This window comes from Chiloscyllium punctatum, chromosome 28 (assembly GCF_047496795.1).
Source record: "Chiloscyllium punctatum isolate Juve2018m chromosome 28, sChiPun1.3, whole genome shotgun sequence".
Taxonomy (NCBI): Eukaryota; Metazoa; Chordata; class Chondrichthyes; order Orectolobiformes; family Hemiscylliidae; genus Chiloscyllium; species Chiloscyllium punctatum.
This window is the reverse complement of record NC_092766.1, coordinates 32,714,336-32,740,473: the sequence shown is the minus strand read 5'-3', so window position 1 is coordinate 32,740,473 and position 26,138 is coordinate 32,714,336. Positions and strand designations below refer to the sequence as shown.

At 42.9% G+C, this 26,138-nt stretch overlaps 1 long non-coding RNA gene across 1 annotated transcript in view; it reads right to left on the bottom strand.

Moving 5' to 3' along the window:
* Positions 1 to 15,675: 15,675 nt before the first annotated feature.
* Positions 15,676 to 26,138, bottom strand: part of LOC140453843 (uncharacterized) — a 34,041-nt gene continuing 23,578 nt past the window's right edge. Inside the window, exon 3 of the long non-coding RNA XR_011952501.1 lies at positions 15,676 to 15,752. This is a non-coding gene — a long non-coding RNA (uncharacterized lncRNA). The remainder of the gene's footprint in view (positions 15,753 to 26,138) is intronic.

Here is a 26,138-nt window from a genome sequence, read left to right as displayed (position 1 = left end):
GGACCAGGAGATTTATCCACCTTCATACATTCTAATGCATCCAACACATCTTCTCCTGTGTTATTGACTCACCCCAAGATAACACTACTCCCTTTGTTAACCTCCCTAGTCTTCACGTATTTCTCCACAGTAAAAGCAGAGGAGAAATATTCATTGAGAATCTCGCAAATCTCCTCCGGTTATCGACATGCATGTCCACTTTGGAACTCGAGGGGTCATATTCTCATTTAGTTATTCCTTTTTCTTTAATATACTTAAAGAACCTCTTTGGATTCACTCTAATCTTCTCAGCCAAAGCTATCTTGTGCCCCCTTTTCGCCCTCCTGATTTCCTTCTTCAGTAAACTCCTGTATCCCCCTCTATACCTCCAGGTATTCCCTCGATCCCAGCTGCCTGGACCTGAGCCACGCCTCCTTTTTTGCTGGTCAAAGCCTCAATATCTCCTGATATCCGAGGTTCCCTCTTCCTACCAACCTTGCCTTTTACCCTCACAGTAACATATAGACCTTGAACTGTAGACATTTCACTTTTAAAGTCCTCCCACTTCCAGGAGGTCCCTTCGCCTGCAAACAAACTCTTCCAACCAACCCCTACAAGCTCCTGTCTAATTCCACCAAAATTCGCCTTGCCCCAAGGTTGAACTTGAACATGTGGAGCAGTTTTGTCCTTCTCCGTAACTATTTAAAAATTAATAGAACTATGGTCACGGGTCCCAGAGTGCTCCCCCACTGTCACCTCAGACACATGTCCTGCCCTAGATCTTAGAGTAGGTCAGGTTTCGTCCCTTGTCGAGTTGCACCCTCTACTTACTGCTTGAGGAAACTATTCTGAACACACTTAATAAATTCACCCCATCTCAGTCCTTAATTCTATGTCATTACCAGTCTATGTTAGGAAAATTAAAATCTCCTTCCAATGCAATCCTATTGGCTCAGCAAGTCTCCCCAGTCTGTCTACATACTTTTGTTCCCCTAATTCCTTGTTTATAATTTGAGGGCCTATAGTACAATCCAAATACTATCACCATTCCCTTCTAATTTCTTAGCTCCCCAGACAAATCCTCACTGGATGATCCATCAGTTATTTTATCTCTGATTACTGCTGAATTACTCAGCTTAATCAAAAATGAAACACCCCTCCCCTCCTTCCACAATCTCTGTCCCGCATAAAGCACCTGTACCCTGGTACATTAAGCTGCCAGTGCTGTCCCTCCCTTAGTCATGTTTCAGTAATGGCTATAATATCCCAGTCCCACGCACCGATCCATGCCCTGAGTTCATCGGTCTTACCTGTCAGCCATCTTGCATTGAAACAGTTGCAATTTAATCCAACAGGCATTCCTTTCTCCCTGTCATTGTCTAGCCTGACCTGTCTTTTGATTTTACTCCTTCCAACCTCACACTTGTCTCCCTGCTGTTGAGGATCCCACACGCACCCGCCCCCAACCCCAGCAAATCTAGTTGAAACCCTCCCTTGCAGCAGTTGCAAACCTGCCTGCCAGGATATTGGTCCCCTTCCAGTTCAGGGACAACCCGTCCTTCCTGAACACGTCACCTTGCCCCACAAAAGATACCAGTAATCCAAAAATCTCTGCCCCCTGCACCAATTCTTTAGTGACCCCTTCATCTGCCATATCCTCTGTTTTTACCTTCACTAGCACAGAGCACTGGAAATAAACTGGATATTGCCACTGTCATGGTCCCGTCTTTTCTCCTTTTCTCTAGCTCTCTACAATCACTCTGCAGGATGTCATCACTATTTCTACCTGCGTCACTCTGTCCTTTGCACCAATGTGCACAAAGACTTCTGGCTGCTTCCCGCTCCACACCCCCCCTCCCCCACCCCCGGTGTGAACGTCCTGCAGCCGCTCTGAGACATCCTGGACCCTGGCATGTGGGAGGCTACACACCATTCCGGATTCTCATTTCCAGCCACAGAATCTCCTGTCTGTTCCCTTCACTATCGAGTCGGATAATTACTTCTGTAGTTATTCTACTTGCATTGCCTTCTGACAATGGGAATTCTTCTTGAAACAATTAAATTTGGCTGAACTGTTTTGCTTCAGGCAATGGGGAGATTCCAATGAATCCTCATCAGGAATCCTCCATTAGTGGGAAAGACGACTGGGCTTTTTTTCACTCCACACATTGCTGTGATGAGCGATAGGGAAATAGAAAGGGAGCGATAGAATGTTTCTCCACAGATAGGCTATATTTTCCATCTGTAAGTTAAATCAGTAACGTTCTCAGTCCCAAACTGGACTCCGTGAGCTCTTCTTGAACATTGTCCGAACTATATGACTCCATTACATTCTTGACTGCAGGTCAGTGTGTTATTGCAGAATCAATTCATTCACAATAAATGGTCGTAATTGTTTTGAAGATCTGTTAATATGTGCTTGCAGAATGTAAAAATAAGCGTTTCATGTCTTCCCAATATGTGTTAAAATGAATATTCTTAAACATATACAGTAATTGCTGGAAAAACTCAGCTTGTCTGTCAGCATGTAGGAAGAGAATTCACAGTTCAATTTTTCTGTCCAGTGACCTTTCCTTTGAAACTGACTTATTCTTAAAGAATTTCCCCAGTTTTATTCTCTTGCACAAGAAGAAATATCCATCCAGTATTCACCAACTGCACTCTTCACAAGATCTTATATGGTCAATAAAACATCCCTCATTCTCAGGCCGAACTGTTAATTCTTCATAACCTAATGTCTTCATCCCAAGAATGCATAAAGAGAAATATCTTTGAGACGTTTTGAAAATAATTTTCTTTTTTTTATTTTCAGTTTAGACAGTTATAACTACACATAATACAACAGATGTAATCTCAGCAATGCCCTGTACTGATGCAGAAAACATCGCTAAGATCATACCCAACACCCCTTGCATGAAACAGAATCACGACATTGACCTTCCAAATCACTTGCTACATCTTCAGGTTAATTTGATGTGATTCCTGTACTAAGACACACAAATCCCTCTGTAACACTGAGTTCTGCATTCTCCTTGTATTTAAATAAATTTCTGCTGTTTCGTCCTTTCCCCAAAACAGAAAATTTCCATCACATATATATTGTACTTCTTTTTTTCTGCTGATGCTTTGCTCACAGCCATCCTCCTCTAGCTTATCTCTCCATCCTCTGTCTGTATGCCATTGCTTGTTGCTGTGCCCTGCCCCAATCTGTGTCCCATTGCAGACGTTCTGCCCTCCTCCGTCAGTATCCCATTGCCGATGCTCTGTCTCCCCGTCTGTATCCCATTGCAGACACTCTGCCCTTCCCCTGTCTGTATCCCTTTGCCATCGCTTTGCCTTCCCTGTCTGGATCCCACTGTGGAAGCTATGCCCTCACCCATCAGTATCCCATTGCAGAAACTCTTCCCTCCCCCTGCCTGTATCCCATTGCAGGCGTGCATCCCTTCCCCAGTCTGTCTCCCTTTCAGATGCTCTGCCCTTCCCCTGTCTGTATCCCAGTGTAGACGCACTGCCTTCGCTCTGCCCTCCCCTTGTCTGTATCCCATTGCAGACGCTATGTCCTCCCTCTGTCTGTATCCCATTGCAGACGCCCTGCCATCCCCATCTGTATCATTGCAGACGCTCTGCCCTCCCCCGTCTGTATCCCACTGCAGACAGTCTTCTCTCCACTGTCTGTATCCCACTGCAGATGCTCTGCCCTCCCCCGTCCATATCCCATTGCAGACATTCTGCCCTGCTTCATCTGTATCCCATTGCAGATGATCTGTCCTCTCCCTGACTGCGTCCCATTGCAGAACTTCTGCCCGCCCCCTGTCTGTCTCCCATTGCAGACGCCCTGTCCTCCCCCTGTTAGTATCCCACCACAGATGCTCTGCCCTCCTCCATCTGTGTCCCATTGCAGATGCTCTGCCCTCCTCCTGTCTGTATTCCATTGCAGAAGCACTGCTCTCCCCCGTCAGTCTCACATTGCAGATGCTCTGCCTCCCCATCTTTATCCAATAGCAGACGCTCTGCCCTCACCCATCAGTATTCTATTGTAGACGCTCTGCCCTCACCCATCAGTATCCCATTGTCGAAGCTGTTCCCTCCCCCCTGTATGTATTCCATTGCAGACGCTCTGCCCTCTCCCTGTCTGTATCCCATTGCAGACGCTCTGCCCTCCTCCTGTCCCTATCCCATTGCAGACGCTATGTCCTCCCCCATCTGTATCCCATTGCAGATGCTCTGCCATCCCCGTCTGTACCATTGCAGATGCTCTGCCCTCCCCCTGTCTGTATCCCATTGCAGACGCTCTGCCGTCCCCGTCTGTACCATTGCAGATGCTCTGCCCTCCCCCTGTCTGTATTCCATTGCAGAAGCTCTACCCTCCCCCTGTCTGTATCCCATTGCAGACGCTCTGTCTCCATTTGAAATCTTATTGAATAACTATTCTGGTGCATGATCAAACTGAGCTCCATCTCCTTCATCCGGTTCATTAGAATAGATTGTAATTTGTTGATGACCTCACACAGATCCCTGAAGAATTCCACTCATTACAGCTTTCCAAACACAAAATGAGTAATGATCTCTACTCTGCATTTCCTGACAGCTACCCAGGGTGTCCCTGCTTCTGCATAACAGCCTGGGATGTTTATATGACGTCCCCCTGTGCTCTGTAATTTACTGAATACTTCATTCTGTTTGGTGGGGTCTGATTGGTGCAGCCCATTTTGCCGCAGACCCATTTAGGCGCAGAACTATTTCAGCGCATCTCATATTTATTCCTTTACAGGCTTTGATCAAAGCATTAATCAAAGCAATAAAACTAAAAATAATGTTTATTCCCTTCAGTAAAAATGTTAAAAAGACACTTGAGTAAGTGTAACATTGACTCAGAGTTTTCTTTCAGAGCTAAAATGATAATTAGTCTTTCATTTATTCAGATTGAAAACATTCATGAAGCTATTGAACATTTGACTGATGCGCTTCCAGATGAACTGCAACCGCTGCTGGACTGGTTCGAGGATAACTATGGAGGTAAAAGATTACGCAGTAGAAATGGTCGGCGCCCACCACTTTTTCCAGTGGAATGTGGAATATATATGAATGAACTTTAAGCAATGAGGACAAAACAGACAATAATGCAAAAGCTGCCCACAGTTGATGACAATGCGAACTTGATGTGGAACATCCAGTTATTTGAAAATATATTGACAGTTTACGAAAAGTTCAGCGAGGAAGGGACATTTACTCTGAGCATCTGATAGCAGGGCACGATATTCCTTTGAAATTAAAGAAGCCGATGCTAGAATACAAACACTGGTAAGAGGATTTAGTGAGAGGAATGATGTCGAGTATTTACAAGGATTGTCCATAATTTTGAATGAACGTCATGTTTTAGATATTTCGTAATGAACTTATATCATTTATTTTCTTCTTTTTAACATTTTTACTGAAGAGAATAAACATTATTTTTATTTTTAGTCTTTCATTAATGCTTTTAACTAAGCCTGAAAAGTGAGAGAGATGAAGATTGGAAACACCAGCGAGTTTCAATTGAGAATTGCTCTTTCCTGAACATTGCTGCTTACTTGGTTGGTGGGACGTCGATGTTTCAGAATCTCCACACAAGGTGTTCTGGTCCTCTCTGGCTCTTTCCAGGATCCTCCCCACATGTCGAGGGTGAGGGAACGGATATCGAGCACTCTCACACCCGGCTTGGCCTTTTATATCCTATTCCAGGATGTTTCTCCTGAAATGGGAGAAGAGGAGGGACGGAATTAGGGTGGGAGTGTGTGTCCCTGCTGTTAATGCTGGTATAGGGGAAGGGGGATGGGTGAAATGTGAGATGTCCAGAGGGAGTCTGACCACAGTGTTGTATCCAGCAGTGGTATTAGTGTGCGCGGCTATTGCGTCAGTGACAGAAAAACTGAGGGAAGGAAGGTGCTGAATACAACAGTGAGTGTGGTCGTGCTTGAGCCTTATTTGGAGATAGAGTGTGAGCCTTGTTCGGGGGTAGGTGTTATAACAGATATACAGTGAGTGCGAGGGAGCAGAAGAATATGGTGACACTTATCCTGGCAAAGTTAGGGGAAAGAATATTGATGCTTGTCCTGTATTGCTGACCAATTCTTCAGATCATCTCAGCGTTGAGGTGAGTCTCCCTGAACGTCTTGTCCAAGTCTATCGGTAATAACGCCTCAGACCCTTTCCATCACTTCCCACAGAATCAGTTTGGGTGGATCTTACAAATAGCAAGGTGAAGCAAACATTAGTGTATAATATATCAAAACCAAATCTGTCACGTAAATACTTTACAACATATGCTCTGGAAATTACGTATGCAAGTATATTCAAGGGGGAGCAATGACACTGTGATATTATCGCTGGCCTCTTAACCCAGAGACCCAGGTAATATTCTGGGGACATGAATTCAAATCCTGACAAGGCAGATGGTGGAATTTGAATTCAATATGTATCTGCAATCAAGGTTTTATGATGACCAGGAATCCATTGTCGATTGTTGGAAAAACTCATCTGGTTCATTGATGTCCTTGATGGAAGGATACTGCTGTCCTTACCTGGTGTGGCCTGCATGTGACTCCAGACTCAAGAAAACGCTACTGATTCTTAACTGCCCTCTGGAATGGGCAATAAATGCTAGTTATCCAGCGACACCCTCATCCTGTGAATGAGTAACAAATAATCGTGTGTCCTGCAGTAAAAATAGATGGTCTCAAGTTGCACCGAAACTGCAGTGACTACTAATACTGTGAAGATAAACTTCCGTAAGTGTGTATTAGGTAGGTTGAACAGTATGTTGTGAACCAAACTCGAGATCAGTTTATTTCAGATTTGGTGTTGTGTTATCAGGAGGACTAATTAATAACCTTGCTCTGAAGCAGCTTTGGAGGAATAGTGACATCAATATGTGCATTTTTACACGGCGTCTGAATCCAATATCGAATGTTCGAACATTCTGGTTAAGCATCATGGAAGCCCCGGAGGCTGGAGGGTCAAGTTCGCTCCAATGAATTGGGGAAGTATGATATAATATTCAATGGGAGAAGCAATGATTGTGAGAGTCATAGAGTCCGACAGCACGGAGAAAGGCCCTTCAGCCCAAATTGGTCCATTCCGAACAAAATGTCCATTCATATTAACCCCATTTCCCTGCCCCTGCTCCATATACTTCTTATTCTTTCCTATCCATGTTTTGTATCCAAATGCATTTTATATTTTGTGTATATACCCGCCTCAACCACTTCTGCTGGCATCTCATTCCATGTGCACACCACCCTGTGTGTAAAAGAAAGTGCCCCTCAGGTTCCCTTTTCCTCTTTCCCCTCGGATCTTAAATTGATGCCCTCTAGTCCGTGGTTGCTCAAAAAGACTGATTGCATTCACTCTATCCATGCTTCCCATGATATTCTACACTTCTATCAGATCCCCCTCTGTCTCATTCACTCTAAAGTAAAAGCTCCTAGTTTGCCCAACCTCTCCCTTTCACTCAGACCATTGAGTCCGGGCAACATCCTTGTAAATTTCTTCTGCACTATTTCCAGTATAATAACATCCTTCCCGTAGCAAAGTGAACAATACTTCACATAACACTACCAGTATTGCCTCACCACCATCCTGTATAACTGCAACATAACTCCCTAATTTCGATACTCATTGCTCTGACTGATGAAGCCCAGCTTGCCAAATGCCTTTTTCACGACCCTATCTACCTGTGACTCCACTTTCAGAGAAACTTGAACCTGAATTCCAAGGTCCCTTTGTTTCAATACACTCCTTAAGACCCTGCCATTCACCATGAATCTCCTACCTTGATTTGACTTTCTAAAATGCAAGAACTTACACTTATCTGTATTAAACACCATTTGCCATTTCTCAGCCCACTTTCTTACCTGATCAAGGCACTGCTGTAATTTCTGAAATTTCTGATAATCTTCCTCACTGTCCACGATACTGCCTATTTTAGGGTCATCTTGAAACTTATAATTCATGCCTGTACGTTCTCTTCTAAATCATAGATCTGTGTAATATGTAAATATAAATACAATATACATGCATAAAACAAGCAGTAATAGTCACAGAACCGACCCCTGAGGCATTCCACTCATCAAAGGCCTTCAGCCCGACAAGCAGACTTCAACTATTACCCTCTGTTTTCCTACAATGAAGCAAATCTATGATCTGATTTGCTAGCTCCCCCTCAATTCCATATGATCTAAACTTCCAGAGCAGCCGACTATGTAGAACCTTACTGAGGGCCTTACTGAAATCCATATACACCACATATACCAACATGCCTTTGTCAAAGGTACTGGTCATTTCACCAAAGCACTCTAACAAATTATTGAGCCATGATCCCCCATGCACAAAGTCGTGCTGACTGCTCATAATCACACCCTGCCTTTCCAAATGCACGTACATTGTCTCTCAGAATCTTCTCAAAAAACTTGTCGACTAGAGTTATCAGGTTTGCTGGTCTATAGGTCCCAGGTTTTTCTTTGTAGCTCTTCTTGAATAAGGGAACAGCTTCGCTATGCTCCAGTCCTCCGGGACCTCACCCTTTGGCTACCAACCAGGGCCCCCACTATTACTCTTCTGTCCTTCTGCAGTGTTCCTGAATATATCTGGTCAGGGCAAGGAGATTTTTTAGAAATACTGCATAGTCTGAAAGATATGTCTACTTATTTCAGGTGAAAACACCAAAGAATGAGTAAGTGACTCAATGATGATTAACATAACAAATTAAAGAATATATTAATCACAGGAAGTGACTTCAGAAGAATTCCAGACATTGTGGAATCCTCAGAATTCACAGAAAATTGCAATCCAGAAAAGGGGGGCAATGAAACTGATCAGGAAATCAAAAAGCGACCATGCATGCAAACAAACAGGAACAGAATGACTGCAAAAACCTATGATCTATATTTCAAAAAAAAACATTGTCAAATATGGAAATTTGCAATCGGGTGAGACGAGATTATGGTGAATAACAGGGAAATGGCAAAACAAATGCCCAGTTACTTTCCATCTGTCTTAATGGAGTAAGATCCAGAAAATCACCCAGAAATACGAAGTGATTGTATAGGACTTGTGGAAGTACAGACATAAAGTCAATTCATATCAGTAACAAAGCAATATTAAACATGCAGCTGGATTGAGCATTGCTACGCTTGACAGTCCAGATGTACTTCATACCAAACTCTTCAGGAATAAATCACAAATAGAAGTATTAATTGCATTGTCGATGACTGCGTTCTATTTTCCGGTACATCCTGCAGAGTCCAGAAGCTGATGTAGATAAATGTACATTAGTAAACGTGATTCAAGCACTACAGATGAATGGTAGGGATCCAAGCATCTACAAAGGGAAGAAGACACAGTGTGGAGAACTGCTGACAAATTAACTTGACATTTGTCGGGAAATTGTTGGAATCTATTATATAGGATGTGATATTGGATACTTAGACATTAACAGCAACATTGGAGAGACGCAGTATGCATTTCTGAAAGGGAAATCATACTTTACAAACTTTGGAATTGTTTGAAGTTGATTCTTATAGCATAGATGATGGCGATCCAGTAGAATTGGCATATTTTAGATTATCAGAAGGCTTTCTATAAGAACTCACACAGTGAGTTCGAAAATGCAATGATGTGAAGGGTATTTGGAGGAATATATGTAAGTGGAAACCTAAAGTTTGGTTGACTTCCTTTAAGGGAGTCAGAATATAGATGTAAAAACACGTTGAAGCAGTGTGTTGGTGAGACTGTACCTGGAGTATTGTGCACAGTTTTGGTGACCGAATCTGAGAAAGAATATACTGACCACAGAGGAAGTGCAATGGACATTATCCAGGCATATCCCTCAGATGGCAAACTTGAGTGATGAGGAAACTCAGCCTATGGTCTCTTGAGGTTCAAAGAACCAGCGGTGGGTCACTGTGAACTTTATAAAGCTCACAAAACATACGACAAGTTGGAAATTAACAGGAAGGTTATCAGACTGTCTAATCCACATTCAAGGCAAATAATGGCAGGATAAGGGACAAACCATTTAAGACTGTAATAACGAGGACATTCTGTGCGTGGAAGGGACTGACTAACACAGGGGCAAGGCAAGACGAAATTACGGAGAATCCCCAGCTAACCTACAAGTGTGTCAAGTGGAGCAGAATAACCAATGAACACGTAGGACGCATTAGTGACTTGCCAAGTTGCAGCTAAATCAACTTTAGTAGTAAGAGAAAAAGGGGAGTGGTAGAAGGCTGTTTGTGTGACTGGAGGCTAGTGTCCAATGGTGTATCACGGACATCAGTGCTGGGTCCCTTATTATTTGTGAATCGGAGGTGCGAGTGTTGGGCTGGGGTGAACAAATCTAAAAATAACATAACACCAGACCATAGTCTAACAGGTTTATTCGGCAGCACTAGCTTTCGAAACGTAGCTTCTTCATCAAGCACAACCACGTGATATAACTGATGTGGAGAGATTTTTAACCTTATTATTTGTGGTATTCATAAATGATGCAGCTGTGAATATGGACAAGGGGTGGGTGTGTAATACATAAGTTTGGATTTGATACAAAGATTGGCCGGGTGGTTGGCAGTGAGGAGGAAGGCCTTATGTTATGGGTCGATACTGATGGAATGGTCAGATGGGTGGATCAATGGCAGATGGAATGTAACCCTGATAACTATGAGGTGATGCAACCTTGGAAGAAGGAACCAGACAGGGGAGTACTCAATGAATGGCAGCACACTAGAAAGCTCATAGGGTGCTTCTCCACACATTGCTGAATGTTTCTCCACAGGTTATACACAATCTGGGAAAGCTAGGGGAATGTAAACATAGCCTTTATTCATCAAGGTATTGATTATAAGAACTATGCGGAACTGTGGTGAGGGAAAGATGGAATATTGTGTGAGGGTCTGGGAACAACATTACAGGAAGGATTTGATTGTAGTGGAGGGGGTGCAGAGCAGATTCACGAGGATGTTCCCTGGGATGGAGCATATCAGCTATGCAGAGAGACTGGATAACCTCAGGTTGTTTAGTTTGGAGGAGAGAAGGCTGAGAGGTCTGTGATTCAGAGGGATAGGATTACGAGGTACATGGACAGGGTGGATAGACAGCAGCTGTTGCTGTGACTCAAAGGGCCAGACTTTAAAAGTGAAGGATTTGCGGTTTAGTGAAGATTTGGGAATTGTTTTTCAACCAGAGGGTGTTGGGGTCTGGAATGCACTTTTTGAGAGTGGAGTTGTCATGGTAACCTCAAACCTTTAGAAACCACATGATTGTGCACTTTAAATGCTTTAAGATTCACGGCTATGGTCTTGTGTTGGAAAGTGGGCCGAAAGTAGACTGTGCTGTATTTCTGGTCGTACAGAGTCTGTGCTTCTGTGATTGTATGGCTGTGGAAGGTTGAGTAGCTTAAGGTAAGAATTGATGTGTTTCTGAAGAATATCTTAACAAAGTTGTTAATAGAGAACTTGGAATATTTTCTGGAAATATGTCAATGGCAAAATTAAGAGAAACAAATTGCTGATTTCTCACAGTCTGATGCCATATAATTGAGGACCGAGAAATAGCAGAACTATGGAGCAAATACCTTAGTTACGCCTTCACAGAAGAAAACAAAACAAAAAAGAAAACTTCCTAGCAATACTAGGGAATTTCAGTCTTGTGCGAAAAAAGGAATAGAATGAAAATAGCAACTAAACAGTTTAAAGAAAGTATTTGACTGAAAATAATGGGCATAGACAAAGTCAACAGAGATTTATGACATGGGAATCATATTTGAGAAAGTGGCTTTTAGTAAAATTCTGTAGGAGGTATCAATGCCATACGAGTGGAATCTAAGAAAGATTTTTGATAAAGCCCCAAGCCCAATGTGCAAATTCGAATCCTATGGGACTCAGGCTAATATATGGTCATAGATTTAGAATGGGAGAGCTGGCAGGAAACAGTGAGTAGGAATAAAACAATGTTGTATTTTTATATGGAAGGCTTGGAGGATATTGTAAGGATCGTGTCTTGGGCTCCAGCTATTCCCAATATCTTTGGGTGAGGGGCGCAAATGAAATATTCTCAAGTCTGCTGACAGCTCTAAACGATGTCAGCTTGTGAGTGGATGAGGAGGATGTAAAAAAGTTCCAAGGTGATTGAGACAAGTCGAGTAACTGGCAAATACGTGGCAGATGGAGAGTAATGGGGAGATGAGATGTTGTGTACTTTGATGGGAACAATAAAATGGCAGCCTCCCATTTGAAAAATGAGTGTTTGTAAAATGTTGCACTATAAATGAACTTAAGCTGCATTTTTGTTTATTTCTGCGTAGCCCTCAGAGTCCATGTAGGGCAGTGAGTTCTGAAGCCAGAAGTCCATACTGGGAATGACATTGGCACGCTGACAATTGTATATCGGCCCAGCAAGTGGGGAACTGTAACTTTGAAAGGAATCTGGATCTCCCTGTAGACCAGTCACTGAAAGCAATATTGCAGGAATAGAAAGCAAGAAGGAAGATAAATGCTGTATTCACCTTCATTTCAGGGGGATTTGAGTACAGGAGTAAATGTGTCTCACTGCATCTGTACAGGGCCTTAGTGAGACCCCATGTCGAACATTGTGCAGTATTGTGTGCAGTTTTGGTCTCTTTTCCTAACAGACGACATACCTGACATTGAGGGAGAGTAGCAAAGGATGACCAGACTGATCTCTGGAATGACAGACATCTTGTGGGAGCAGAGCTTGGGGTAACTGGACCTATATTCCATGGGCTTTAGGAAAATGAATGAAAATCATATATAACACTCTGACAGGGCGAGACAGATTAGAAGCAGATCAGTAAATCGCCTGGCTTGAACGTCTAAACCAAGGGGCCACAATATTAGGTACAGACAGGCCACTTTGCATTGAGATGAGAATAAATGCCTGCACTCAGAGAGTGGCGAACCAGGGGTACTCTCTCCCAGATCAGGCTGTGGAAATCAAGGGGCTGAATATAAATAAGGAATTGTGGAAACTAAACGGATAGGGAGAGAGCAGGAGTACGGTGTGAAGATAGAAGGTCAGCTATTATTCCAGGTTGTTCTCCAATAACGCAATAACTGTGTTCCTGTACAACACTATGTTGTAGAAAATCGTGTAATATTAATAATGGGGTCTATGGAAACAAGAGGGTAAGTGGCGAATTCCCAAATATATCAGAAAAAAACTAAAATATAAATTTGGTCTAACACACAATAGGACAGTCTAAATAAATCTTTAAATTACATGTTGTAATGGAACAGTGCTGGAAATGTAACGCTTTCACACGACAATCACTCACTGGTGCACTGTACCTTTCACCACAATCTTCACCAGAAAGCGCGCAGGGGCTGACTGACCATGTGATGCCGATGCCGAATTCCAGTTTTCCCCAAGATTCTCCCCACAGTTTGAAATAAAGTTCTTTTTTAAATATAGACGACAATTCCCAGTTTCAGGCTCAGTTTCAAGGCCTGAAGAATCAATTGCATTCCTGTTTTAGCTGAACACATTGATTGTACCTTTTGTAGATAGAGGGTTTCTGAGATTGGGTTTGCTGTTCAGCTGTTGCCCGGCAAGGAATCGCGTCACAGTAAACGCCAGTTCACTTTATAGAAAAAGGTTCATGAATTGCATTGCAGCCGAAATGTATTTAATCAACACGTGTTATTGGTGAACTGCCTGTATATAGAATGGAGGGGCAAAACTGGTGGGCTGAATGGACTACAGCAGTTCTCATTTTATGGTTCACAATGTTTAAACATATTCAGGGATATGTATATTGTATGGGGAAAACTGCGTTGGGGAGATGTTCGGCCATTAACTAGAATAGGGAAAGTTCAATGAGTTGTATGACGTATTCCTTTCCTGATACTTCTGTGCAGTCTGTAGGAAAGCTCTGTAAATGTTGTCAGAAGCTCTCAGCTGTTAGGAAGGAGGTCTCTGCATGGTCGACAGGATTGTGTTTCCCATTCCCTTTTCTGATAACGAGGCTGGTGCCGGCTGTTCTCTCCGGTTTATCCTTTAAGTCCTCGGAGCAGTTTGATACGATTGAGTGCCTTGCTTGGCCGTTTCCGAGACCATTGAAGAGTGTATCACATGTCTGTGTGTCTGGAGTCACTTTTAGGCCAGACTGGAAAGCACGGGGGATTCACTTCCTGAACGAAGACTGGGGAATTATCCTGGACTGGATTAGCAAGCCAATGACAATTCCACAACAGCACCATCTCCACATGGGGTCCTATCGGAAACCACACTGAAGCGATTATTTCTGTGCTGTTTGACAGCTCTATCAAAAATAACCCCAACCAATTTGAGTATCGTGATGGGACTGAGGGCGTGGTAATTGGTCCGATTGTAATTGTTCCCTTCTTAGGGGATGGGACATAGTTGAGCAATTACCCACATTAGGAAAAAGTGAGGACTGCATTGCTAATTCCCCACATTGCCAGTGAGTTGTCAGAGTTGGACCTGGAATGAAACAGCTTCCTCAGGTACACGGCTTGTTGTGTCGCCAAAGTCCTCAGTCCTATTGCAGGAATGGGGTCAGGGCCAAATGCCTTTGTCGTATCGACAGTGTCCAGCTGTTGCTTCATGTCACGCGCAGTGAACTGAATTGGTTGAAAACGGCATCTGTGATTCTGAGGGTATCATCGTGAAGGTGAGGTGGGTAATCGACTCAACACTTCTGGCTGAGGGTGGTGCAGATACTGTATCGTCTGCATGGATGCACAGGGCTGTTCCATTATTTAGGATGGGGATATTTGTGGAGTCCTCTCCTCCAGTAAGTTATTTAATGGTCCATCGACTTTTATGCATGGATTTGACAGGACGACAGAGCTTATATCTGATTTGTTAGTCTTGGGATCATCTCTCTCTCTCTGTATCAGATGTCAGTCCTGCTGTTCGTAGTGTAACCAGTCAAGTGCGGTAGCTTTAATGGATTGTCATCAGGTTTCGGTGCACGTGATTCCGACCCAACCATGTTCACCTACACTCGTCACTGACCCATGGATCGGCTTGATGGAAATGGTAGACGGGTGGACTACCCTGGGGGAAAAGTTACAGGTTGTCATTGAAATCTACAGCATCAGATGATAACCCAGTTTTAGCTGCAATATCTACAATTCAATTCTACTTACTGCCCCCCAGTTCACACCGAGACCCATTCACCCATCAGCCCTAAATTCAGTGAACTACTCTGGTTTCTGATGCGGAAATACTTCCATTTTCATATTCTCATTCTGCTGGAAGTCTTTCCTTGGTGTCACACCTCCAATTTGTTACATAAACAATATCCATTTAAGGTACTAACCTGAAACGTTTCCTTTCAGTAATGCCATCTTCTGTATTTGAAGTGAATGTGTTTCCTTCTGTTTTTCTCCCTGACCATGAATCAGAGCACTGCAGTGTCAGTGATGCCAGCCTTATGCAGTTTCAGAGTCAAGGAACTTGTCACCATGTGTTACTGTTCAGTTCCCAGTGTACAACGCTCCATGTTGGATAGGATGTTTGGGCATCTTTGACAATATGTCGTTGGAAATTGTTCAAAAACAGAAATTGCTGAAGAAATTGCAAAAGATGTTGAAGAATTTTCTGGAGTGAATGCAGAGTTAAACTTTCAGGTCCAGTGAACCTTCTATAAAGGTTTTTTTATTTTTATTTCCAGTATCCATAATTATTTATTTAATTGAAAAATTGTTCTGCGCCTATTCAGTTCTGGAAAAACTCAGCAGGTCTGTCAACATCTGCAGAGAAAGAGAAATAGAGTTAGCGTTTCCCGTCCAGTGTGACAATTCTTCAAAACTGAATGCAATTGCAAAATGGTCTTTCAGTCCCTTGCCAGATGTAGAGGATGGGTTGCAGGGAAAAGAGGGTGGGGCAAAAGAAAAATGGGCTTTTAGCAGTGGTGAAAGGAAAGATTCTGTACAACGGGTCGAATTTAAGGTGTGAATGGGGGAAAGGGGTTCTTTCTATTGAATGCAAGATAAAGAAGACACAACCACACAAGGTTATACGGAGGCCAGGAGGGAGAATGTTGACCATGCGGTATTATATAAATCTGGCCACAGATATGTTTTCACTGTCATCGTCATCACCCCCTTTAGAGAAAGGAATTCAGGTGCATGACTTCTTATTGGCACTAGTAAGCGTTTCATGCTGCCTTAGTATTGTAATATGGAGAAAAACAAATCACAGTGTGACGTTTGGGCTGAGTATTGGTAGATGTCATTTTTAATATTGTTTCAATTTTGCAGTGGTTATCTTTAAACGTTTGTTCTTGAAGTTAGCATCAGATGGAGTGTAGGATGTTGAGGAGTGACATTATAGAAACTTATAAAATCGTGAGAGGTATGGATAGGGTGACTATCCAAGGTCTTTTCCAAAGGGTAGGGGAATCCAAAGAGACGGAATAGGTTTAAGGTGAAAGAGGGTAGATATAAAAGGGACTAAGGGCAGCTTTTTTACACAGAGGGCGGTGTGGGTATGGAATGAGCTTCCAGAGGAAGAGTGGGAGATGCAAGGACAGCTACAACATTTAAAACTCATTTGGACAAACATATGAATGGGAAATATTTAGCGGCACATGGACCTAATGGAAACAGATGTGGCTAGTATAGTTTGGAAGATCTGCCCAGTATGGACATTTAGAAAAGCTTCACGCAGAGTCAGGGTGGTTTTGTGAAAGGGAAATGATATTTTGCCCTGGAAAATCATGCAAAGTATTTCTGGAGATGCCTGTAAATGTAACAAGTGGACTTGATAAAGGGGATCTGGTGGACACCAGGCATTCCAGAGATTTTCCACAAGGTATTACAAAACAAAAGTTCTTACACAAAACAGAAGCTCTAGGACGTCGGATACTGTATTAACATGGGATGATCATTGTTTAACACAGAAATCGGAGAGTCAGGATTAATGGATCTTTATGGTAAAGGTTTAACCGCTGGAGTACCACAAATATCAGTCAGATGACATCAGTTATTTACAATCTATGCTGACAGCCTGAAGGAGGGAGCTGAGTGCAATATACATCCAAGTTTGAGGATGACACTGAGAATCAAAAGGCAGGCTGTTATTTAATGGGGAGGACTTCCAGAAAAGGAACAGTAAAGGCATTGGAGTCTTCCTGTGTATGAAACATCAAGTCAGCATGATGATGCAGCAAGGAACTCGGTTGGTACATTAGGTGGTTTCCTGGGAAGGAAGGGTTCTGTTATTGAGAATCTCTAAGATGGTAAGGCGATTATTCATTGGAGTTTAAATGAATGAGGAGTGATAATACTGAAACCTACAAGACAAAGAAGGGGTTGGAGAAGGTAGATGTTAAGAAGTTGTTTCCATTCTTGGGCAAAGTGTCGAACTCGATGATATAGATACCGAATAAGGAACATCGATTTCAATCTGAGATGCAGAGTCATGTCTTCTCTCCGAAGGTAATGAATGTCTGGAACTCCCTAACCCAGAGAGGTGTGGAGGGATACAAGGAGTCGGGAAAAGAGTGGAGTTGAGCCCTGGAGTAGATCAGCCATGTTCTTATGAAATGACAGGGTTAGCTTGAGGGGCCAAGTGACCTACTCCTGTTCCTATTTATTAATTTCACATGTTATGCTTTTGGAAAGTAACGGGTTATTTTGCTGGGAATCATGTTGTACAATGTTGCATTTAGGGAGAGCAGAGGATTTGTTGTTTAAACCCTGGGTGAGGTATGTGGCTATATTCCCAGCATATCTGTGTCTGCAACATGACCCACATCTGGAGCAGAAGTTACAAAGAGGGGAAGCCTGGAAACAGGGACTGGGGGGTGGGGTTGGTGGTCACTTCCTGATCAAGCCTGGATTTTCCAAGTACATTTCCAAAACTACACCTAACCATCGGAGTGGCCTCGATCTGTCCCTGTTTAGCAGGTCCGAGGGATGAATGGAACATCAGAACATAGGGCTGAGGGACACAAGTGGGTCATTCGGCCCTTTCACACTACTCCACTAATAAATAAGGTCATGGCTCATCTCATTGTGATCCCAGCTGCATTTTTCTTTCCATGCACCATTATCCCTGATTAACATGTCCATGGAAAGAAATGAATATATCTTAAATAAAGGCTGTCCCCTTGATCCACGTTTCAAATCACTATCCCGACCACCAATCAACCACTTCAAAGTATTCCATGTGTACGGAGAGCAATGGGGTCACTTGGAGTGTCTGGGAGCTGATGATCAGGGATGGAGCAAAACCTCCCATGTCAGAACGAGTCTGAGTGAACCCCCCAGTACACAGTATCATTAAGTCCTGTAATCCCTCTCCATTTCAGTAACATACTGACTTCCATTATTCTTGTAAGTGGAATGACAGGTTATATCATGTTAAATTCCACCTGCCAAACTATTATCTATTGTCTTTACCTCTCTGAATCAATTTGCAGACTCTCCACCCTCTCGTGGTAATTTAATCTCTTGCTTATCACAGCGACATAATAATTATTTGAAGAGGTGACAAGTAGGTTAGACCAGGGAAACCTAGAGGATGCGGTCTATCCAGACATCCAAAAGGCCTTTGATAAGGTGCCACACGGGAGGCTACTGAGTAAGGTGAGGGCCAATGGTGTTCGAGGTGAGCTCCTGGCATGGATTGAGGATTGGCTGTAGACAGAAGGAAGAGAGTCGGGATAAAGGGTTCTTTTTTGGAATGGCAGCTGGTGAAAAGCGGTTTCCCGCAGGGTTCAGTGTTGGGGCCGCAGCTGTTCACATTATATATTAATGATCTGGATGAAGGGATTGGGGGCATTCTAGCGATGTTTGCCGATGATACAAAGTTAGGTGGACAGGCAGGTAGTACTGAGGAAGTGGGGAGGCTGCAGAAGGATCTAGACAGTTTGGGAGAGTGGTCCAGGAAATGGCTGATGGAATTCAATGTGAGCAAATGCGAGGTCTTGCACTTTGGTAAAAAGAATACGAGAATGGACTACTTTCTTAACGGTGAGAAAATTCATAAAGCCAAAGTACAAAGGGTTCTGGGAGTGCTAGTCAAGGATTCTCTAAAGGTAAACCATGCAGGTTGAGTCCGTGATTAAGGAAGTGAATGCAATGTTGTAATTTATCTCAAAAGGGTTGGAATTTAAAGCAGCGATGTGCTGCTGAGATTTTATAAAGCTCTGGTTAGGCCCCATTTGGAGTACTGTGTCCAGTTTTGGGCCCCTCACCTCAGGAACGACATACTGGCACTGGAGCGTGTCCAGCGGAGATTCACACGGATGATCCCTGGAATGGTAGGTCTAACATATGAGGAACGGCTGAGGATCCTGGGATTGTATTCATTAGAGATTAGAAGGTTAAGGGGAAATCTAGTAGAAACTTACAAGATAATACATAGCTTGGAAAGGGTGGATGCTAGGAAATTGTTTCTGTTAGGCGAGGAGACTAGGACCCGTGGGCACAGCCTCAGAATTAGAGGGGGTCAATTCAGAACTGAAATGCGGAGACATTTCTTCAGCCAGAGAGTGGTGTGCCTGTGTAATTCATTGCCGCGCAGTGCAGTGGAGGCTGGGACGCTAAATGTCTTCAAGGCAGAGATTGACAAATTCTTGATGTCACAAGGAATTAAGGGTTACGGGGAGAATGCGGGTAAGTGGAGTTGAATTGCCCACCAGCTATGATTAAATGGCGGAGTGGACTCGATGGGCCGAATGGCTTTACTTCCACTCCCATGTCTTATGGCCTCATGGCCTTATGGACATCAACAAACTCAGCATCTGTATATCTTTTCCATCCTCCTGATCATTAATATAGACTGTAAATGGTTGACAACCCAGCACTGGTCACTGTGTGACCCTACTGGTAACGTTCTCTCTAACTGATTTATCCTGATTGCCCGCTTCCTGTATGATACCTAGTCTTCCCCCATTCCTGGGCAAAACAGTCAAAGAGTTGAATAAGAACACAGAACATCTGTGAGGTATCCAGCCCCTCGATGAGGCTGATGTCAACACGGCCTCTGTTCCACTTTCCTACCATCTCTCCATCCTAAAACTCTAGTCTCTTGTTGTAGATCGTGCCACATGAAAAAAATACACTCCATAGCTACACTTCCAATTACTTTTTGCACTTTACAGACCTCAATGAGATCTCCTTTCATTCTTATAAACTGGAGAGTATCGGCCTAAACTGCTCAATTTCTCTTCATAAGACAAACACTTCAAATAAGGAATCAATCTACTGAAGCTCTTCTGAATTGCCTCCAATGGAAATACCTCATTCTGCAGGACACCCAAACTGTACTCCAGTTGCAGCCTCACTAATGCCTTGCATAGCTACACCAACACTCCCTACCTTTCTACTCTATCCTTTTATAAATAAACACTGAAACTATGCTTGCATTTCTCATGACTTGAAGTACCCACAGGCAAGTTTTCTATGATACGCAAAGAGACACTCAGATCCCTCTGCACCTAAGCACTTTGAACTTTCTCTCCATTTAGATAATAATTTGTCTTTCTATTATCCTGGCCAACTTGAATAGCCCCATATTTATTCACTTTAATTTTCCTTGCCAAATGTTGGCCCATTCACCCAACCTATCCATATAGTTTTAAAACTTCTTGCATCATCATTCTGAAGTAATTTCCCATCGATGTGAGAGTCAGCTGAAAATGTGGCATCGTATTCTCTATCCCATCAACCGAGTACAGTAATCCATCGATCGCAAATGGTTGAGGCATGAGTACTGAAATCACTGGCACCCCACAAATTGCATTTGCCAAAAGAAAATGACACATTTAATCCATCTGACTCCATTTTGTTGGTTAACCAATCCTCCATCCAAGCGAATAAATTACTCCTAAACCCATGTTGTCTGATCTTACCACTTACTCTTTAGAGAAGCGACATATCCGATGCCTTCAGGAAGACCAGATATGTTCCATCTCCAGGATTCCCACGCTCCACCTTGTTTATGTCATCTTCAAATAACTCAAGCAAACAATTCAAACACGATTTAGCCTTCGTAAAATCATGTTGACTCTGATGGATTGTGGTTTAACTTTGCAAATGTCCTGAACAATGACTCTAACAATTTGCCTTAAATTGCAATGGTTTATTGTTACACTTTAGTCCCGAATGTATACCATTATTATAAGTTCTTCCCTTTCGAAAGCCTTTACGTTTTCTTTGAATTCCTATTTAATGGGCACACGTTTTTAAGTGATCTGCTCCAATTACCGAGTAAGAGCCATGTGTGGCTGAATGGACTCACCATCCTGCTGGTGTACAAACTCGATGGGCTGACGTCTTTCTGGTATTCCCATATTGTCATCTCCAAGGCCAGAACGACCTCCTCCTGTTGATGCTTTAGAGGATTGGGAGATTATGGAATCTTCCTGTTGCTGAGAGGCTGATGGATCTTCTCATACTTCCCCATAACAGGTGGAAATACTGAACGGTATCCTCATGTATCCCAGAGATGGGACCGAGGGATTGATTGGTCTTCTCTTGTTCCCATACAACAGACACGTGTCGAAATTACCTTTTCCTTTCTCATGAAAGAAGTCTCAGATAGTTTTTTTATCCTTATCCAATTCCCTTGCAATAGGCTCGGTGGGTCTGAACGGCCTCCTGTTGTCCCAGTGTAACAATCTCCAGTCACTGTGTGACCTCTTCCAGTTCCTATGTTACAGACTTGTGGAGGCTGAATGGACTTATCCTGTTGCTGTTTAACAGGATACTGGTGCAGCATGGCCTACTGTTATAGGCTCGAGTGGCTGATTGGCCTCCTTCTGTAAATGTATATCAGGTTCCTCGGGCTGAATAGCCTCGTCCTGTTTTGGTGTAACAGGTTCGAAGGCCTGCATATCCTCCTGTTGTTCCTGTGTAACACATTGGAGAATGGAATGAGTTCCTCCATTATCTGTGTTATTTGCTTCACTTGTTGACTCCTTCTGCCATTTATGTTCAAGTAAGATCATCTTTAACCAATGGCTACTGGGTCAACCTGATTATCCTTCCGTTATAAACTCGCACCTTCATTGCAGGAATCAGTTGAGGGAACCATCTCTGAGCTGTTTCCAATATAACAACATATTTTCTTCATTGAAGAGATTAAATCTGGACACACTACACCAGATGTGATCTCACTAAGACCCTGTACAGCAGCAGCAACACATTACCCACCTGTTGTAAGGTTCCCACCCAGGTTAGAGCTGTCTCAGCTCTCTGGGGGAATACAGAGTATTGTTGGAAGATCATTTTCCTTCTCTACTCCATCAGCATAATGGGAGATCTGGAGAAATTAAAGTTGGAGAAGATCATAAATGATGTGGCGAGATGATCTTTGTCATTAACCTCCCCAGAGCCCACGTCGCTCAGATTCTACAGAATCTACTAAGGTGGAGCGTAAAAACAACAAGGAGGAGCAAACATTGATGCGAGTTATATATCAAAGTGAAAGCTGCAATACAAATGCTGGACATGTTATAAAACAAGAAATGAGATATACACATTTGTGGGTACTGCAGTAATATTGTACTGCTTAAATTATATCTAAACTGTGTTAACCCAATTGAATGCTAATGCTGGGAAAAATGGATTTCATGACCACGTGTGAGATTGTTTACATTAACTTTATGTTAAGCAGTGAGCTCGAGATCAGGTTATTTAGGAATTGGTGTTGAGTGATCAGAATAGCTAATTGAAAATTTTGCTGTAAAGGACCTTTTGGGAACAGTGACCAAAATGTATTGGTTTTCTTTTATGCTGCTTGAGTACACGACAGTTTTTGTTGTATTTGAAATAACCGTGATAAACCTGAGTCATGCAAGCCCTGAAGGTGTGCGGAGAAAGTGGGGACTACAGATGCTGGAGATCAGAGTCGAAGACTGTGGTGCTGGAAAAGCGCAATCAGCCAGCAGACTAGGACAAGGAGAAATGACGTATCGGGCATAAGCCCTTCATCAGGAATGAGGCTTATGGGTCAAGAGAGTTAAATGAGAAGGGGGTGCGGCAGGAGGGAGGTAGCTGGGATTGTGATAGGTAGATGAAGGTGGGGTTGAAAGTGATAGGTGATGAAGGGAGATAAAACGCCTCATCTAATGTATCCATTACACCCAATGTTGTCTTCTCTACATTGGCGAAGCAGGAGGTCAACTTGTGGATCATTTCAGAGAACAATTCTGGGACAGCCACATTGAACAAGTCCATCGCCTTGTGGCTGAGAACTTTAACTCCCTTTCCCACTCTGCCAAGGACATGAGGGCCCTGGGCCTGCTCCATCGCCAAACCTGAGCCACCAGAAGCCTGGAGGAAGAAAGCATCCTCTTTGGGATGGGAATCGCCACTTCCCCGAATCCCACGTTATCCCACTCCAACCTTCCAAGCCAGCACCGCCCTTTTGAATGTTCCTATGTGTCCACCTTCCTTCCTATCAATCTGGGCCACCCTCCTCTCCGACTATCACTTTCAACCCCACCTTCATCTACCTATTAGATGAAAGGAGGCAGCTTAGAAAAATGCCAAGTGTTGCAGTGAGCCAGTGGATTCAGAGAAATGTAGGACCCAGCAAAGGATGACCAAGAAACAGAAGAAAATCAGAAAGAGAAAAAGCGTGCAAACGAAAGAAAAACATGAAGACTGCTAAAAAGCGCCTATCAATGTATGAAAGAAAACTAAAAACAAGGTCAAATGAGGAACAGTTGGTGTGCGTTCAGGATAATTTATTGCAGAGAACAGAGAAATCGCAGGAAAAAGAAACAGTTTCTTTTTTGTCTATCTTCATGGAAGAATGTCCAGAAATTCTTCCAGAAATAGCAAGTGACCATGGGACTTGTGTAAGTAAAGTCTAAGATCATTCTTATCAGTGTTGGGGTTATCTTTGAAAAGAAAGCTGGATTGAATATTTATAAATCAGTCAGACTAGATGTACTTCATACAAGAATTTCAGAGGAAGCAGCAATCGACGTGTTGATTGCATCGCGGATTTTCACTTTATTTTCCGTCACATTCCCAAAAGGCATTTAGCCAATCTGGATAAGGAAAAGGTTATAAATAATATCCAATAGTTTAAGAAGAGATGAAGATGGAGAGTGGTGAACTACAGACCAGTTATCTTGTCATCTGCAGCCGTGTTGGACTCGATTACAAAGAACATGCTAGTAGATATTTAGAAGGTAATAACATAACTGGGGAGTGTGAGAATGTACCGATGAACGGAAAACCAGAATTGGCAAAATTTTTTGGAACGGTATGAAGATGATTCTTGTGGTCATAGGCAATGAAGAACAAATGTATAATATATAGTTAGATAGTCATGAGCTTTTTTTGTACAAACTCACACAGTAAGCTCACAAGAAAGTTAAAGTGAGAGGTATTGGGTAGAACATATGCAAATGGAAAAGTAAAAATTAGGTTTACATTCATGTGAATGAATTTCGAATATTGAGGATGTCGTGCACCAGTTACATCGAGTGCTGGTGAGACTAAACTTAAAGTATTGTGTATCATTCAGACTCCCAATCTAAAAAAAATGTACTGACTACAGAGGAACTGCAAAAGGTATTATGCCGATTAATCCCTAAGATGGCAAGATTGAATAATGTGGAAACTCAGCCTGTGGTCTCGAGTTTCAAAACAAGAGAGGTGATTGCAGTGAAACATAGCGGGGACTGAATAACAGAGGGACATGCAGAACTACAAGTAGACGAGATCAAGGAGAATCCCATGATATTCTACACGGACATGTAGAACAGAATAATTAGCAAACAGTTAGTGTCCATTAGAAACCAAAGGGGCAATCTGTGTGTCAAGCTGGAGAACATTGATGGATTGTAACATGAGACCTTCACATCTATTTGACTTGGGAGAAGGGGGAGGCAGGTACAGAGTTCAAAAACATGGACTGGGAAGCTCTTGAACAGATTGATGCAAAATACGAGCAAGCATTTGTGACTTTGTTGTGTATGAATTTGGACCAATATCCATGTCTGAATGAGTTGTATCACAGGTGGCTGTTGGGGTCAAGGGAGGAAAGACACTGACAGAATATTTTAATTAGAATCTGACCATAGGGGAGGTGCCAGAGAACTGGAGAACTGCTAATACGATTCCACTTCACAGTAAGGGTTGGAGAGACAGACCAGGGAAATATAGACGAGCAAGTATTAGATCACTGTTAAGAAAAAAACTGGATAAAACAGGGAAGGAGAAAATCGAACTCCAATCAGAGTCACAAGGTTATTTCAGGGATAATCATCATGACGTTATCAGAAGGAAGTCACATCCAATGGATTTGATTGAATTAGTTTGAGGAGGTCGATTGTTTAGTTTTGTAGGAAGGCCTTTGACAAATTTCCACCTGGGAAACTGAAAAATAGCGTAAAATCTCACAACATGAAAGATGACGTGACAAGTTACAACGAAAATTGTCTTAGTTGCAGGAGACAGAGGGTGGTGGGAGAAGGCTGTTTGTGTGATTGGAGACCAGTATCTTCTGGTGAAACACAGGGATCAGTGCTGTGTCCATTATTGTTTGTGTTGTTCATAGAAAATATTGTTGTGAACGTGGAGGGGGCTAGTTGGAGAGTGGGGGATGTGTGATAAGTAAGTGTATTTTTGACATAAAGATTGGCTGGATGGTTAGCACTGAGGAGGAAGGCCTTAAGTTACAGGAAGATGCAGATGGAATGGTCAGATGGGCCGATCAATGGCAGATAGAATGTAACCTTCATAAATATGAGGTGATGCACTTTGGGAGAAGGAACCAGACAGGGGAGGACACAATGAATGGCAGCACACTGGGAAGCTCAGGGTGTGCTTCTCCACACATCCCTGAATGTGACTGGACAGGTTAATGGGCTAGTTAAGAATTGGACCTTGGGTGTTGTGTTTCCTAATCAGGGCGTAGATTATAAGAGCTACACAGGGCTTTGGTTCGGCCAAAATGGAATACTGTATGTAGCTCTGGGAGCCACATTCCAGGAAGGATATGATTGTACTGGAGGGGGTTGCAGAGGAGATTCACCAGGATGTTCCCTGCGATGGAGCATATCAGCTATGGAGAGAGGCTGGATAAGCTCGGGTTGTTTACTTTGGAGCAGAGAAGGCTGAGGGGGATGTGATTCAGAAGGATAAGATTATGAGTGATACGGACAG